At 43.2% G+C, this 17,308-nt stretch overlaps 1 long non-coding RNA gene across 6 annotated transcripts in view; it reads right to left on the bottom strand.

Annotated features, from left to right (window-relative positions):
* Positions 1-347: 347 nt before the first annotated feature.
* Positions 348-17,308, bottom strand: part of LOC308566451 — a 527,240-nt gene continuing 510,279 nt past the window's right edge. For 3 of the 6 annotated variants that reach the window (XR_014000157.1, XR_014000159.1, XR_014000160.1), the window contains 2 exons: positions 3,289-3,412; positions 348-1,682 (listed from right to left, as the gene is read on the bottom strand). This is a non-coding gene — a long non-coding RNA (uncharacterized lncRNA). The remainder of the gene's footprint in view (positions 1,683-3,288; positions 3,413-17,308) is intronic. The other 3 variants (XR_014000156.1, XR_014000158.1, XR_014000161.1) reach the window with 1 other exon arrangement.

Below are 17,308 nucleotides of genomic sequence, written 5' to 3'. Positions count from 1 at the left end.
TCAGTTCCCTCTCGGAGGCAGTAAGAGGAAACAGCCTGGTGAGTGTCTAAGGGGCCGGAGGAGCCAAACTCTCTTCCGAAGGAGGGGGCTCCCCACATGCCAACAATCTTGCCCATTTTCCCATTTCTTCCATGACCTCTCTTTCCTAAACCAGCGAGGATAATCTGGGAATGAATTCACATTTTCTAAGGGAGAAATACTGCCAGGCTTGTTAATCTCATGCAGATGTGATGTTACTTTTACTATGTTGTACTATGGCTTCTTAAAAAAACAAGTTGGAAGGAGGGGGGGGAGTGGAGGGGGAAAGAAACCCACCAAAAAACACACACAGATATTCGCCAACCCATATGGTCAGTAATTGCTGTTTAATAGTCCTCCTATTACAAACCTAAGAGGCAGCAGCCTGAATTACCAGTAGAGTATTAATAAACAGGAATGAGTTAATAGTGCATAAAGACCTTCCAGTGGAACAGTGGGGGAGTTGAATATTCTTTTCGTCAGTCAGCTGTAAGTAATTACTGCATGGTGTGCTTCTGACTATTACCATAACAGAGCAATTGGACGTGAAGAATGGGTAATAGTACGGACACGGAGGTATTTTTAGAATATCCGCAGTGAAGCAGGTAACCGGCCTCCTCCAGTAGAAACCTTTCCATAAGTTTCTTCGAAGGCTTTTTTTTTTCCCCTCCCTCCTTATGACATTTAGCCAGGGTAGAATTTTAAAAAGATCAATCTAATAAATTATTTAAAATAACTTTACAAAGAGGACGCCTGTGATATGTAAATAAGAAGTCAAGAAGGGAGGAAGGCGAAGCCCGCGGAGCCCTGGCGGACGGCAGGCATCTCGCAGCGTCCCGGCCCCGCGCGCTCCTCCGAGAGCGCGGCCCGGGCGCGAGGCTGCTCCGGTGGAAGCGAAGGTATTCAAATCAGAGCTGTAACTAGGATCGCTGGAGTCGCGGGCTTTCTAAAATTGAGTTAGTCATCCTCGGTGATTTAATGATGCATATCATTTACTTTACAATATCATCGCGGAGGCACTGAGCGAGCCGCCGCGCCTTCTTGGCGGGGCTGCGGGTTACCCGGCGCGCGCGCGGGCCGAGGCCGTGTCTTAACCGCGCCACGTCCGTTCTCGGGCGAAAACAGCTGGACGCTTTGATCCAGACGGCAGTAATTTTGCAAACGCACACAGATATCATTTAAGGAATATTTGGGGGAGGGGGGATTTCAAGGTCTATAGGTCCTCCCCCTGCCTCCCAGCTGCGTAGGCCAATGCTGATTTTCCAATTTGCAGGTTTGTTAAGCATCCTGGAATGTTTTGGTTCTCAATCAAGAATATTCTTCCCAAGTGGTTCCAGAGTCCTACGCTTGAAAATAAACGTGCGCCCTCTTTGCCTCCCAGCAGCGTGGGCTCCGTCGTTCAGCAGAGCGCGGGACAGAGCCAGGCAATGCATCGGATGGATCCGTCCTACAGGTTTTTAACCCGCCGGTCTCCGGGGCTGGAGCAGCTTTCCTCCGGCCCAGCCGCAGGCTCGCCTCTGTGCGCACCGCCGGCAGCTGGCGTCCAACTGGGGTGACTCCGGGGCGAGCCCCACGCGCTCCTCCTGGCAGGATTCCTGCCCGACCTGTGGCACAGGAGCTGAGCAGGGACGAGCTGCCTCAGGGTTAGCGACTCGGGCTCCCACCTGAAAGAGAGGCGCAGCCAGTGAGACGGGCGGCAATGCTCAGCTGATCGCTGCGGCGGCTCGGAAGTCCTCTGACAGACGAGCGTGTGCGAATAAACACCGTCACGTTTATGCGTCATGGTGTCTGAGGTCTGCCAGCCAGCATGTTCTGCTTCATCTAAACACTGCGCCCCCCTCCCCCCCCCCTTTTTTTTTTTGCTAAATGATGCTGCAGTGCAAATTTACAGATGGGTATTTCACCTGTTTAGTGGGTCATTCTTAATGGAAGTCAAGGGCACACCTGGAGAGGTGCTACTGGGGGCCAAGAGAGAGAAGTAGCTTCTCCACCTCACTGGTTTTCATTTATTTTCTTCATGTGTTTGAAAAGAGAATGGCTCTCTTTTCCTGAAGTCTAAAATGAAAATCTGGCCAATTAAATGTCAATTTTTTTAACAAAGTTTTTCACAAAGGACAAAGTTCAATGGTGGTTTCTAGAAAGTGCTCAAGACCTCATGATTTAGGGCATCTCAGTGTTTAGCATCTTTGTGTTTCAAATTTAGTGAAATTTGGAGATACTTCTAACTGACTTTGCATGTGACTGCACAGTGAATGCGCCCCATCTAAACTTACTCTACAGCCCGATTAATCATGAACTTCCCTAAGGTGTGGGCTGTACCCCTGGGGTTTATACCTAGAGTTGCCTCTCCATTTGTAGCACTAGCAAAGACTTCCCCAGGAAAAGATATCATCAACAATCAGAGCTGGGGCTATTTTAGATCTAGGGAACCCTCTAGGGATCAAAAGAATAAGAGGTTTTTCCCAAGAGTGAGAGTAAGGGGGGAAAGGAGGCTCCAATGCCTTTATATTTCCATTTAGCTCTAAGGAGCCCAGGGGGAAAGAAATACCTGGAATTATTAAGAAACCAAGCAGTTTCAGAGGCTACCATTTCACCTCTTCAGTATTTCAGCAGGTACCTCTCTAGTCAAGAATTCTTAGTATTTTCTGGTGTTCCCATTGAAATAACTTAGCAGGCCGACACACCATTCAGAACCAGTGAAAAGGTAAATTATTTAGAATTGATTGTGCAACTCAATTTGTAAAAAACATTCCAGACTGGTTGACTTCGGCTACCCTACTTATAGGTTAACAGGACAACCAGTAGAACTCACCAAAAATTGTTTTTCAGCATTTGACAAATAATCATCTGAAATGTCCAGTGACATATTAGTGTATGACATATAACAGTGATAATAACAGAGGTCTAAATAACCTGGCCTCTGCCTACTTCATTGATTTCATCTCCCAACACCCTCCCATGGTTTTATGTCAGTTCCTCCATTACCATGAGCTTATCCCTGCTTCTGGGTTCTTTCACTGTCTGTTCCATCTACCCAGAAGGCACACAGCCTCGGTTTAAATGTCATGTCTAAGAAACTATGCTGAATAACTTTCCAGGCATTCTCTAAGCACTACTCTGCTTTATTTTCTTCACAGCATGTGTACTAGGTGATATTTTCTTGTTTGTATGTGTGCAAGTTGAACTGTTCTCAATATGTGACTCCTTCTCTGCTATAATATACATGGCATGTGACAAGTAACTATGGGTAGAAAATAATCGAATCCTTACCCCATGGATGTTAGGGTTGGCCATGTGACTTGCATTGGTTTACTACATGTTGGCAGGTGTGAGGCAAGCAGAGACTTTAAATATATTGTGTGTCTTGCTTACATCCTGGTGCTTCTGCCATTCCCTATAAGAAAATAATATTTCATAAGTAGTCATTTTTAAAAGAAAAATGAAGAGGCCCGGCCGGGCATGGTTCAGCAGTTGAGCATTGACCTAGGATCTAGGAGATTGCGGTTTGACTCCTGGTTGGAGCACATGCCCAGGTTTCGGGCTCGATCCCCAGTGGGGGGTGTACAGGAGGCAGCCGATCAATGACTCTCTCATCATTGATGTTTCTATCTCTCTCTCTCCCCCTCTCCCTTCCTCTCTCTGAAATCAATAAAGATATATTAAAAATAAATAAGAGAAAAATGAAGAGACTCTTAGAACAAAACTTAACCTAATTAGAGGCCTAGACCAAGTCCCCCCCTGAACTGAAGGAGTGCTATTTCAGCCTACCCATGGGACTATTAGCAAGAAAACAAATACTTGTTTGAGTCTCTGAGATTTGGGCTTGGGTGTGAAGCTTGTCATTCATCGTAAGTGTGCCAGTTGCTAATTAATATAGAAACTGCACCAGAAATGGATACTTGGGTCAACAAGCTTAAAATATGTGTCATTGGGTTTGGGCTGAGTAGCAAGTAGAGAGAAACTCTAAAACACTGTCATCAGAAGCTGGAACAATGACAGCCCATGTTATATAGTAACAAAACATAAAACTTTGAATGTAATAACCTAGAAGGCAAAAAATGTACTAAGTGTACTTATAGTATTGGGCTGAGAAGTTTTTGAGGCAGAACAGTCATAGTATGAGTTGGCTGCTATTATCTTCATTTGATAAGTTACTACAAGAAAGAGATGAGCTTGGCAGATATTGACTGGTTTGCAAGCAGGACTGAGGGGAAATGAGAGAACCCAGAAATTCTGGAAATTTTAAGAGTGAAAAATTAAACCATTTCTCTATATCTAAAGGGGTGGCCTTATACCCACAATAAAAAAAGTAAATATCAGTGTGTCCCTGAAAGAAAACTACATGGATGACCAGATATAAACTCCAGTACTAAGGAAAAGGCAAAAAGAGGAGTGTGTAGAGACCTCAAAGACTCTCAGAGTATGGTATCCATACTTTAACACACACACAATAGTGATGAAATGTCAAGGAAGCACAAAACAGCAGTTATTCTGTGAAAGAGAAAAGCAGAATCTACTGATTGAAGCAGCTTGCCTACTTGTGTGCCTTTTTTTGAAAGTCAGTAGAGAGAAATTAAAAAGCAAGTGAAGAAAGTCTAAAATGCAAAAAGAAGACCAAATTGCATAGTAAAAAAAAAAAAAAAAAGAGGGAGGGATTTGGTCTGCCACAGTGAGGGTGTGACAGGACAAAGGATCAGCAAAGTCTGGAGCATTTTATAGAGACTAAAAAAAAATTCCCGTAGGTGATTGATTAGACAAGATAAGGTGCCCCGAGGCCAAGAGTTCAAGAGTTTATGTGGTCTATTTAAAAGTTTTCTGACTTAGTGGAGGGCATTTTTAAAGATAGCTAAAAAATGTTGAATTAAATTTGTGAAGTAAATGCACATCCCCAAAAGTGTTTATGCCCATTTTGTATTTTTTAAATCTCTCATATTTGTGGGAACTAAAGTGTGCCCAGGACATGTAAAAGTTAGTTTCTTATGCTATGTAACTTCCCTTCTCTCTTTATCACCCCACTCCAACTGCTCCCCCGCCCCCATCCTGGAGGGCTATGCAGAGTCAGTTTTCTAAAAGCGAGTCTTTTTCCAGTATTTCCTGAAAAGAACTTGTTTCTCACGCATGTGTGTCTTTTTTTGAAGAAGGCAATTTTAGTAAGAGAACATGTAATCACCCAGACAGCATTCCTGCAAAGGGACACATTAATAGGAACTCTGCCACATATCTTTATTAACTCAGATCCAAAAGGTGGAAAATCATAGAAAATTCCCTCTCAACTGAAAATTCTAATACACATACTATAAATAGTTTCATAATTCTTATGACAGAAACCAAAAGAAAAGCAAAGAATTATGTAAATAGGCAGATGCCATGGTTATATCCTTTCTTTTTAATTCCCTTCATAATCACCAACACATTTAATAATTGCTATTTACCATTGTCTTCCTTTACATATTTTTTATCAACAGTGAAGAGAAACAAAATTCGAAAATAAATGGAGAGGGGGAAATACCTTGAAAAGACATTGCCTAATTTAAAATAGCTCTTATGTTTACATATATGGTTGTGTTTGATCTTCCTAACAAACTGGGCAGGGTAGGGCTGGGAAGAGAGGTAGCCCATCAGGATGTTTTTTTAGTCATAAATGCCTGGGTAGAATCCCACTCATTAGGTGTAAGGCTTTCTGCAGGTTACTTAATGTCGCTGAGGCTCCCTTTACATCATTTGTAAGATAAGCATATAACCCTACCTCAGAGGTTTGCTGTGGGGATTAAAAGAGGGAAAATAAAGCCTTGGTACAAAGGACTAAATAAATAAGTCTATAAATAGCAGCTAGAGTTAGTATTGCAAAGGTGTTACTATTTTTTCCCCACCTGACAGCTGATGTGTCCAGAAGCATGCCTGAGCACAGGGAAGGCAGCTGTCTCTTTTTACACGAGGCAACTTGTCCATGTTTGACACTTCTAACAAAAAATAATAATAATCCATTAGGAAAATATGTATTGATGTCATTCTAACTAAATTATTAAATATCTTTTTAACAAATGTGTCAATTTAGTTACAATCTTTCAAAAATGCAGTGAGTCACAGCCTGAGTGTAGGCACAGCCCCCAAAGGTCAGGCTCAGTCTACAGGGTGGCCCTCTGCCGTCTCTCCCTCACCCCTTGCTAGCTAACTCTTACCTTAATGACATAATTAAATGGCTATAAAGTTCCATAATTCTTGCTTCTTTAATTAACTGGAAGAAAGCCTCTTCTCTTCTCAATGTTGAAGATTCTGCTGTTTTACTTTGCAGAAGTTTCAAAACTCCCTAACACTGACAAAGAGTGCTCTTTCTAAAAAAAATTAAATGTGCCCAGCCGGGTGTGGCTCAGCGGTTGAGCGTCGAACTAGGATCCAGGCGATCGGGGTTCGATTCCCGGTCAGGGCACATGCCCGGGTTGTGGGCTCGATCAATGACTCTCTCATCATTGATGTTTCTATCTCTCCCTCTCCTTTCCTCTCTCTGAAATCAATAAAGATATATTTAAAAAAAATAAAAATAAAAAATAAAAAATAATTTAATGTGAGAATTTGATTGGAAATGCAAACTTTCAATCAACTATGTAAGTCGTCAGCTGAAATTCGTTCTCTGTATCTTGCTGTTGGCTGGTTTTCACCAAAAGTCATCCTAGATAACAGATATGAAGTTAGCAGAATCCAAAATCACTGAATCAAATGATTCTCTTGAAAATCCTCCTGGGCTCGAGTGGTACCCCCTTCCACGGAGGCTCAAGTTCTTTAGGAAGGAAAAGTGTGAACTTGGGGACGAGACACAGAATACATATCGCAAAGTTTACAACAGTTTCTGGAAACCTCTCCCTTTTTTCCTTTGACCTTCCATTAGTTTAACAACAGTTGAGTTCATTTATGTTAAATTAGTTCCATTAATTCAGGCAGAAATGGAAATGATCTCAATTAGAGGCATAAAGGGGAGCCCGCGGTGCCGCTTGGGTAGGAAGAGGTGCGTGGAGAAGGTGCGCTCTGTAAGCTGTTCTCACCTCCGCGTGCCTGGGCGAGCCCCGGAAATATCTTTATGTCCAAGAGGAGACTCAGAGGGCTGAGCATGGGCCCCCCCTGTGATGAAGGACAAGGTGCCACCTCAGCACACACCCTGGGAGGACTTTCCAGGACAGGGGCTGGTGACACTATATGGCAGAGACTCAAAACCATCAGCCAAAGCTGAGATGAGCCAGAAGCATCTGGGGGATTTCTGAGGGTACTGACCAAACCACAGGAGAGCAGGTCGCAAGTCAAACCTGCTATCGACACCTGTGGGGCAAAGAGCAGCCAGGAGAGGAGAGACCTGGCTATGTCCCTGTGCAGCGATGTCCCTTAGGGTGGAGACGACTGCACAAGTAACTGCTCCAAGGTGTTACCCTCTCTTGGCAAATCATGTGCCCTGGTGCAGGCCTTGCTGGTCCGCAGGAAAGGAGGTCTTTTGACACTGGTCATCTCAGAAGAGCGGCTATTTTTGCCCTTTTACAATTCATTCTAAGTTGAAGTCTTTGTTAGCTATAGCCCCGTCTTTCGAACACTGAGACATCATTTTGAGGAAGAAAAAAGTAGGGGTAGGGGAACAATCTGAAAGACTGAGCATTTTCCTGAAGCGACTTGTTTTTTGAAAGAAGACTCTGTACAGCATCATACTTAGAATAGATTGAATGTTAAAACGAAAGGAGACTTGCACACCAGAAGTGACTGAAATATTGCTAATGGATAATAAGTTGCTTTTTTCCACTCAGTGAAGTGGAATTTCATAGGCCAGATCAGTGTTTTTAGATATTCAAAGGCAACATTTATTTTCTGCACATCTGAGCATAGCATGAAGAAATTTCCAACTCCATTGTATGTATGCACATGTATAACAGAAGACTAGAGGACTGTACTCTACACATCATCTTAGGGGAGTTTCCTGCATAATGAGATTATGATTGTTTATATTTTTATTTTTCACTTTTCACAACCTTCAATTTTTCTGTGACAAGTATATATTAGCTGTTTAAAATCAAAGATGTATAAATACTATTTTGAAATAATTTATTTATATCTTCTAGTTGTTTTCATCTAAACCCCAACTGTTTTTGAAAAACAGTGAAATAGTTGGTCAGTCAGTCCTGTTTTATATATATATAAAGGATTTATGAGTTAAAAAATATATATATACACAAACTCATAAATCCTTTCTAACTTTAACTGTTTTCTTTTTTAATCCCTTTATTTCAAAGATCATGTTGTGTCTCCTTTTCTCTCTTAAAGTTTCAAAATGGCCTTTGGCCAAATGCAATAAAGTGTTGCCCTGACCTGACATAAAGAATGGAGTATGTATTTGAAAGCACTTTGAAAACTTTAAAGGGCTTTAAAAATGCATGGTGGTATTGGTGGTGGGAGGAGGGGAAGGTGGGCTGAGGGGGAAGAGACCTGTAAGAGGAGAAACTAGATTGTATCTTTGCATAACATAAATTTCAAAGGTCCTTCCTAAATAAATTTGCAAACAGAAGCAAATGGAGTCACTGTCTGGCATTTGTGAATGCTGACGATTTTATAAAGTTAATCCCGGGTCTGTTGCAACATGGCACACCCCTTCAGGTTGACATTTTTCTGTGTTGTTTGCTGCTGCTAAGAGCAAGAACCTCCTCCAGTAGAGCCAGAGGGACCTTGGAGCTACTGTTTCCAGAGGTGTGAGCCCCAAGGACACCTCCTGAATCATACTGTTAAGAGCTGTTTGAGAAGTGAATCCTAATTAAGAAAACTCTTTACATCTGGAGACTGTCTCTAGAGTTTGTTTGGATTTTGTTTGTTTGAGAGGGAGAACCTAGAGATCCTAGGAGAGGGAGAAATTCTAAGAATGCTCTCCATATTTGGACTGCTCTAGAAGCCCTCTCTCCCAAGTGAAAGTGATATAATCTGTTGGCAGAGTCTATCTTCTCTTTCCAGGCTCCCCAGTGAAGCCCAGGGCAGAATAAGCGTGGTTAGGAGTCCAGATTCAGATCCTAGCTCTATTCCTTGTAGAGACCTTGGAGAAGTCGCTTCACCTCCTTTGCCTTTAATTTCTCATCATAAACAGGGACTGTGATAGGACCTATTCATAGGGTTCTTGAGGGATCTAAAATACATTAATATACGTGAAGTGTGTACAACAGCATCTGGTACTTACTAAGTGCCATGTACTTGCTAATTGTTATTATTAAGACGAAAGGACTCCTCGAGTATATCCAGGCCACCACAAACCCCTAAGGTTTACAGTCTGTTCTCGTAAGGAAGGTAATCCTGAGAGGGTCTGGTAACTCTGAGAAAGGTTACTTCTCATAGCTCTTCATAGTTCAAGTGTGTGTGGGGTGACCTGCTTCTGCAAGCACAGATGCACACCAAGCCTCTGGATTGGCTTTGGCAGAAGCAGGGTTGGGCCTATGTTGAGATGTCCATACTTTGTGGCTCAGTTGGCTCTGGGAAGACCCCACGCTCCTGGGTATGGCTCTGTCACATACCCACCTGGAACAGTATTCAATGCACTGGTCTTATGCCTTACAGAAAGCAAGCAAAGAACATTTCTTAACACAGAGTGTCAAGTTCATGGGTTACTATTTTCTCACCAGCATTTTTAATACTAATGACTCTCAAACGAGCATTGAAAAGAAAGCCATTGGACCATATAGAAAAACTAGGAAATATGAGGAGGCACAAAGGTGTGCCTCCTGGAGAGTCCTTCTCTTTCCTCCCTTTTTGGCCCAAAGGAAAAATTATAACTAGGGAGGAGGGAGAAGAATCCCGGTATATATGCTAACATTTTTCGAAAACGAGCATTATATGTAGGGCACCCTCACCATATCCTGGAAGGACAACTTGTACATGCTTCCTGACTTCCTTGTGGTTGAGCCAGATCTCTGGTATCCTTAGGTAAATTAATATTCAAAGAAATTTTTTTAAACACATGACATTTTTCTGGGTGGTATTAAAAATTGATCAGCTGGCTATTGCCACACCTTACACCTCTGCCCAAAGCATTAGTCCATCTCATCAATACACACTTTGGACAAATGCTGAAGTTAGGCCTAAGCCACCCCTGCTCCATTTTAATTCATTCATCAAACAAGTCGTTCTGGGGATTATTCCTTCTGTCCATTCTCTTCTCTCCCCACATCTTCCATTCCTTTCCTCACCTCTCATCATGCCAATTTATTAAACATATACACTTTAATAGGCCCACAGAAAATGAAAGCATTTCAGATTTGTTTTAAGCAGGAGGAAGTCGGCCTGAATTTCCAGAGTGCAGCTCAGTCCTCCACCACACACACATTTTCTCCCACTCCAGGGATTGCATTTCATCTTCATTCATCCAGCTAAGGAGAACAGAGGCTAATTTGGGAGCCTCTTTATGTCTGTACATATTCAGCCAGAGGGGTCAGTGTTGATTGATGCAAGACACTCTGTCCTCCAAGAGCTCGCCAAGTCCCTGCTGGTCCAGAGAGTAGCAACCAATAGTAACTCACCCTTTAGTGCCTGTGCATTTCTGAGCCTCCAGCTAGAAACAGTCAATAAACACCAGAGGCAACTTATGTTGCCTTAGATCACTAATAAACGCCTCGTACCAGCACCTCAGAGCCCTTCCACAAAAATGTATTTCTCTACAGATAGATGCTGAGCCCAGCAGCCAATTACTACAGAAATGCCTCAAAGGCTTGAAGGAGGAGGCAGGGAGAGGGAAGGGCCCCTTTCCAAAGACAAGAGTTATGTGCTCCTTCTTAATAAATGTTGCTCCCTTCTGTCAAGTGCCTCCTCTGAACCAGACACCCGGATAAGGCTTAACCTACATTATCTCATGGATTCCTCACAGTTCTGAGACTCAAAAAGCTCTCACCCATTTTATTTTATTTTTATTATTTTAATTATTATTATTTAAAAAAATATTTTATTGATTTCAGAGAGAGAGGGAGAGGGAGAGAGAGAGAAACATCAATGATGAGAGTCATTGATCGGCTGCCTCCTGCACGCCCTTGACCGGGGTAGAGCCTGCGACCTGGGCATGTGCCCTGACCGGGAATTGAACTGTGATCTCCTGGATCACAGGTTGATGCTCAACCTCTGAGCCACGCCGGCCGGGCTCACCCATTTTATAGATGAGGGCACAGAGGCTCACAGAGCTCATGTAGCCTCTACTTTCTGCTTCTTTACTCCTCTGGCCCCTACACAAATAGGTTTGTGGTGTGTGTTACAAAAACACCTGGGAAATTCCTGGGTGCCAGGCAATTCAGCTTGACACCTGGATCTCAGAGCACTGCCATGCCTCCCCTTAGAGTGGAAGAAGGCTCCATGGTTCGGGTTACCCCACAGGCTGCCAGACACGCGCCCCATTGTAGGCTGCCCATCACCTAGACGTCAGCACTTCAAGGGCCTTCCACGTTAAGGGCAAGTGCCAAATGTCTGGCACATTTCTTTTGCTACCACAAAGTGTTGGGTGTCCATTCTGTACGTGGCACTGTGATGGCTTCTGAATTGGTTTAAGGGAATGGAATGTTACCTTAAAAACGAAACAAAAGATGGCATGGTCACAGTCTTCCACAGTTATTTTCAATCACACAACATTCAGCACAGCCAGTCCCTGGGTTAACGCTGGAGAGGAAGAGCAAAGGCATGCCTGGGCCACAGAGTTTATGACCCCTTTCCATTCTTCTTCTGCTTTCCCTCTGCTTCCTAAGGAGACTCACTCTCTCTCTCTATACACACAAGTCCTATACTTATGAGGCAGGATGAAGCACCTGCATTGACCAAAAATCCATCTGGCTACTAACTATAGAAAAGCTAATGCCTCCACATTCTGAAAAACTCACAGAGCTGGACATTGGCTATGGTCTGAAGGGGCAGAGCTGCCAGTTTCCCAAGTGCTTCTCTCTTGCAAGAACAGAACCACAGATGATCGCGAACTTTTGACTTTTTCTCAACCTTTGCTGGAAACTCACAACACATGAAGATTAACTATCCAAGATCATCACTTATCTGTAGTAACTGTGACATGAAGCACCTGGGGATGCGGGCTTCCGTCACCACTAACCGAGCTGCTTGGCAACATTTCTGAGAGGCAGAGGCACAGGCATGAACTGTCTCCTCTTCGCCGAAGAGCCCTGAACGCGGTAGGTCCAGGCCTGAACCTGGGGGTGAGCATTACCACCCTTACCTGTTGGGGAGATAAGTGACCTAATATTTTGAAAATTATAATAGTATCTTATATTTCTACAGTACTCTCCTGTTTTTCATGCACATTCACATCCATGGTTTCATTAGCTCTACACACCAAACTTTACGTTGGTATAAACATTTGGATATTTCTCTCAGTGACACATCTCTGTATTTCATTCCATCATCACAATCATGGAGGGAAATACTTTTATCCTGCTTATGGGTAAAGAAACTGAGGTTTAAAGAGAGTACTTTTCTCAGGTTATCAAGTTAGCACTTAAACCCAGATGCTTCTTTGGAAAGTCCAATGTTCATAAGTCTCCAAAAATCTTCATTATGTGCACGGGGAAACTGAGGTGATTCCCCAAGGAATCATGAAAGAAATAGAGCCACCTGTTCCATCTCACAGATGGAAGTCAGTGTTGGGTGTGTGGCCATGGCCAATGAAACCTTCCCAAAGCCTTTGTATGGACTGCACATCCCGTCCACTTCCAAAAGCTAGGCTCCTAGACAGAGTTTCTATTGACACTTTCTCTGCATGTTATGTTATGTTTGTGTTATGTTATGTTATGTTATGTTATGTTATGTTATGTTATGTTATGTTATGTTATGTTTGCTTTTGTTGGCCTAGAGATCCAGCAGCAGGGACAGCAGGAAGACTTTGAGCCAAGGGGTGGCCTGTTCATCCCCTCGGGAGAGGGGTGTTTCATCAAGTTAGCTGCCGCTTGAAAGGACGGCCACTGCACCATCTTGCTCTCTCCCGGCTGTTATCCTGGAGACAATAAATAAAGGCTCATTCTGTTGTGTCCAAAAGACCCTTTTCGGGAGACTTGCTCTTGCCGGAAGTCTCCCGAGCCTCCTCACCTGATTACAGTCAGAGGCTGGGCATTTCAAATGAAATTAGAACAAATAAAGAAAAATGAAAGGAGAGCGGGAAAGAGGAGGAACATACCAGCACAAACTGGCATCCACTTATAGTAGCCAGTGAGAAAAGCAGAGCCTGAAAATCTCCACGACTACTGGCAGAGACTGATGTTTGTCATCTCTTCTTAGGTTAAAAGAGCCACAGTGAGAATTTGTAGGGATGATAACTTCAGGTCAGTTTTGTCTAGAATATTCTGATGCAGATGTGGCCAGGATAAACAGGAAGATGTTTTACACTGAGGCCTGAATTCTTATGCCCCTCGGACTGTGATATGATTTCTATTTGGTTATATGATGGCATGTGTGTGACATGAAGTATAGGTCTCGGAGGGCAGGAAGAATATTTGTCCCATTGTGCCGTTTTTCCTCTACCAAGTCCTGCCAAGGATGAAGTGTCATTTGAGCTCAAAATACTGCTGGAAATGTGCCTAGAGAGACCCACTGGAATGTGGATGGATGGGAAGGCAGGAGACGAATTCTCATAGTACCTGGTCTTAATACACTCCAGTGATAGTAAGATAGTTTAAAATTAAATGGAAGGACTTACGGACCAAGATTACTGTGTTCCCATTACTAGAGTGATTTGAAACAGAATTCTTATTGTTCCATTAAAAACAACATGAAACCAATAGCCTAACAAAGCCCCAGAACTGCTTTGGCCTCCTTGAGACCACTTTTTGTTGATTACACCTTTTTCACACCTGCCTGATACATGGCCCTCACCTGCTTCAGCTCACTAAATATTACTGGATCCTAGAATACCATTAAGATATTTGATAAGACAACCTGCCTTCACCGTCCAGATGCTGAAAAGACATTTACATTTAATGTGCTTTTTCAATCCTATTAGCCAAAGTAATATACATAGTAAAAGATATTGTCTTACTTCAGTGCTCTCATCCTAAAGAAACAATGAGCTCACAGAAACGTAACTCATATTCTATCATCTGCCACTAAAGGAGGGCTGTCCAGCTAACTCAGACCCTATTTGGATAAAATAAACTATTTGATGCTACAGAGTTAACTTATCTTGTGCCCAAACTAGTTGCATCCACATATTAAAGGCCATTATTAACTAGGCAAAGAGATTCTAGAGAACACAATGGATGATTACTTTACAAGAGCCATTCTTGCACACAGCATTAAAAACACAGTTTGGTCCCGTGGCTGTCCCCTACCATCACTCTTCATTTTAATTTCCACTGGCCAGGCATAAGGACAGCTTCCAAGTCTCAAAAGAAGATGGTGCGACTGGGTATTTCCTCAAAAAATGTGACAATCCCTTTATTAGAAAAAACAATAGCATTCAGGAATGAGCAGAGAACCTGTCTCTTAAGGCCATTATTTTTAGCTGAGAGTCGTTGTTGTGACTGTTTCCATGGCTAAACCATGCACATGTTTTCTGCACAAGCCCGGTCAGCTAGTGGCCTTAATTAACTTTCGCATGGAGGATGCTGTGGTTTACCACTTATTAAATACCCACCACACTAAGTTACAGTTTTACCCTTCTGCACCTCACTTAGTTAAGACACCTCGAAAAACCCACAATGCTGAATAACTGGCGATTTAAAAATATGCACCACGCATAATTATCAGACTGAACACACAGGCTGTGAGGGGAGTTTACTCAAACCCGGGCAGCGTTCATTTCTAGACTGGATGATAGAATTTGTAAACTGAGGAAAAGGCTACATCGCTTAGAAAGAAGAGAATAAGCTGATCTTACTCATTCAAAGGGATTCAACAAATATTAAGTGCTTGCTTTGTGTTCCAGATACTGAGTATACTGAGTATTCTTCCAAGTTCCTCATGGCGAGGAGTTCCAGGAGGTGGTAAACCGAGCTCAGGATTTATTGAAGAGGACAATGTCAGCATTTTTAAATAGTGTGCCCCCTAGAAGAGGAAGAGAGAGTATGAAATTCCTCATCAAACTCATTTACTCTTAATACAACATCCAAGTAGACTAACCAAGCTCATTTCCTCAAGCGTTTTATTCATGAGGGAGATGATGCAGCCTGAGATTCAATCGAGACAGAATTAGTTTTTGTGATTAGCTAGGTTGAGTGGTTAAGGTATCGTAATAATGACATCATTATTTCTTCTCTCCTCTCCTACAATACTCAGAGACACATTTACACACACGCGCGCACACTTGCACACAGGCGCAGAACCACACACCCTCCTCCATATCTGTTTAAATTTGGCTTGTGAATCTTCAGCTAGTGTTGTGTATGTTTCAACTTGTGTACTCCAGAAAAAAAAAAGAAAGAAAGTGAATTCACCTCTTGTTGAAATTCCACTGTGTATTAGATGGTCTTGGAATTTGAAGAAAGGAAAAAAAAATCCTTCTACAAAGAGAACATGTGAAAAGGCCAAGGGAGAGCATAACTGAAAAAATATATAAAAATGCAAATTTTCCTAAACTTCAGCTTTGGATGGACTGAAGCATAAGTGAGAACTTCAACAAAGCAATAGACAAAGATGACAGCTCCGAGTTTCAGAAATTTAAGACAGCAGCAGGATTAGACACTTTGGGTTGTCTTCGCACACATTTCTTATGGGAGTTAATTCCATTTGACATGCAAGACCAAAGCAAGATTACAGAGGCACAGCCCCATGGCGAGGTGTATGCTGTAGCTAAAAGCTGGGATTTGAATAATTGTGCAGGCTTACTCCAAGAATCAGGGGAGAACAGAATGAATGGATTATTACAAGGAACTTTGTACATTTTTAACTGCTGGACTTAATAAAATACCCTCTGTGTGAGAGTAATGTTATGGTCGTCTGCACTCACTCCAGCTGAAGTTTGTGGTAGAATCCATCAAGAATGAGGAAAAACAGAAGCTGTTAAAAAACATAGAAAGAAAAGAAAAGAATTTTGTAATGAATGACTGGGCTGGGTCATGCCCGTGTGATTTACGGAGGCACAGAAAATTCGGAAAACTTGAGATCAACACTTTCGAGTCCCTGCGAAGGTTGCAGGGAATTCATTTCCTGTGAAAAGAAGTTTGAGGGAAACGGAGAGTAGAGTTCAGGGGAAAGTGGGCCGCTCAAAGGTGCGTTTTCATTTCACTATTTCGGCTTGTTAGGGAGGTCATTTGTTACTGAGAAAAATTACTAACCCACACATCATCTTATATATGTATAAACGCGACCTCTTTCCTTGGGATCTGTGGAAGCACTTGTCTATAAGAGGCCGGAAGAGTCACATTCTAAAGACTTCTCCCTGCTTAATTATCTGTCCAGTGAGAATTATTAAAATTCTTTATATAATTCTTACTTAGCGCCCATTAAAGTGAAAGATACAAATGCTGGACAGTGCAAGGCCTGGAGAAGCCTTAAGAAAGGGAACTTGTCTTGAACAGCTGAGAATTATGAAAAGCTGCCCATTAACGGTAGCCAAATAGACCTTTCATTTTAAAAGTCACTGATTCATATCTGAAACGATTTGATTTGATTTTCTCCCTTAAAATGGTCTTCATCTCGTCTCTTCGCGAGAGCCCACTTCTGTGGCCCTGCAGCCCCACCCAGGCTCCCGGAGGAAGCGGGCGGGAGAGAAGCTGCTCTGGGGCAGGGCACCGGGGCAGCGCGCCCCCTGCTGGAAGCCAGCCTGCGGGCCACTTGGAAAATTCCCGGAGCCGCCTCCAGGAGAGCGGAGAGCCGGGAGGCAGGTCTCCAGCCTGGACACCTCCGGCGGGAGTGGCCTCCCTCTCTCGTCGCTGCCGCAGGGGTTAGAGGGCCTGAGAGGGTGCGAGTGCTTCACTAAACCAGAACTCAGACGCGGCTCTTCACAAAGCACGCCTGTCAGCCTCAGCCTGCCATGCAAAATGGCAACAGGAATGATGAACACATTACAAATTTGTAGACCCTAAAATTAAACTCCACCTCATTTATTTCCTATTTCAGCAGGCTGGAGATGGCTGACGTGAGAGGCGCACAGCTTTCCTGATAAGCTCTGTGGTTTCCTTCTTGACGGAGGGACCTGTACTCTGCTATACGGACGCTCTCAGTCTTCCCGGAGCCCCCTTTCTGCGTGGTGAGGCCAGGAAAGGGGAGGCAGGTTGCACAGCTCTGCAGAAGATAGTCGGGAATTGTAGTCATGCGAGGGAAGTGAATGGAAATGTCACCATAGGAAGACAAAGAGCCCCCCCCGAGC

Source organism: Miniopterus schreibersii (assembly GCF_964146895.1).
Source record: "Miniopterus schreibersii genome assembly, chromosome: 13".
NCBI lineage: Eukaryota > Metazoa > Chordata > Mammalia > Chiroptera > Miniopteridae > Miniopterus > Miniopterus schreibersii.
Note: the sequence above shows the minus strand (reverse complement) of the source record. Positions and strands in the feature narration are given on the sequence as shown.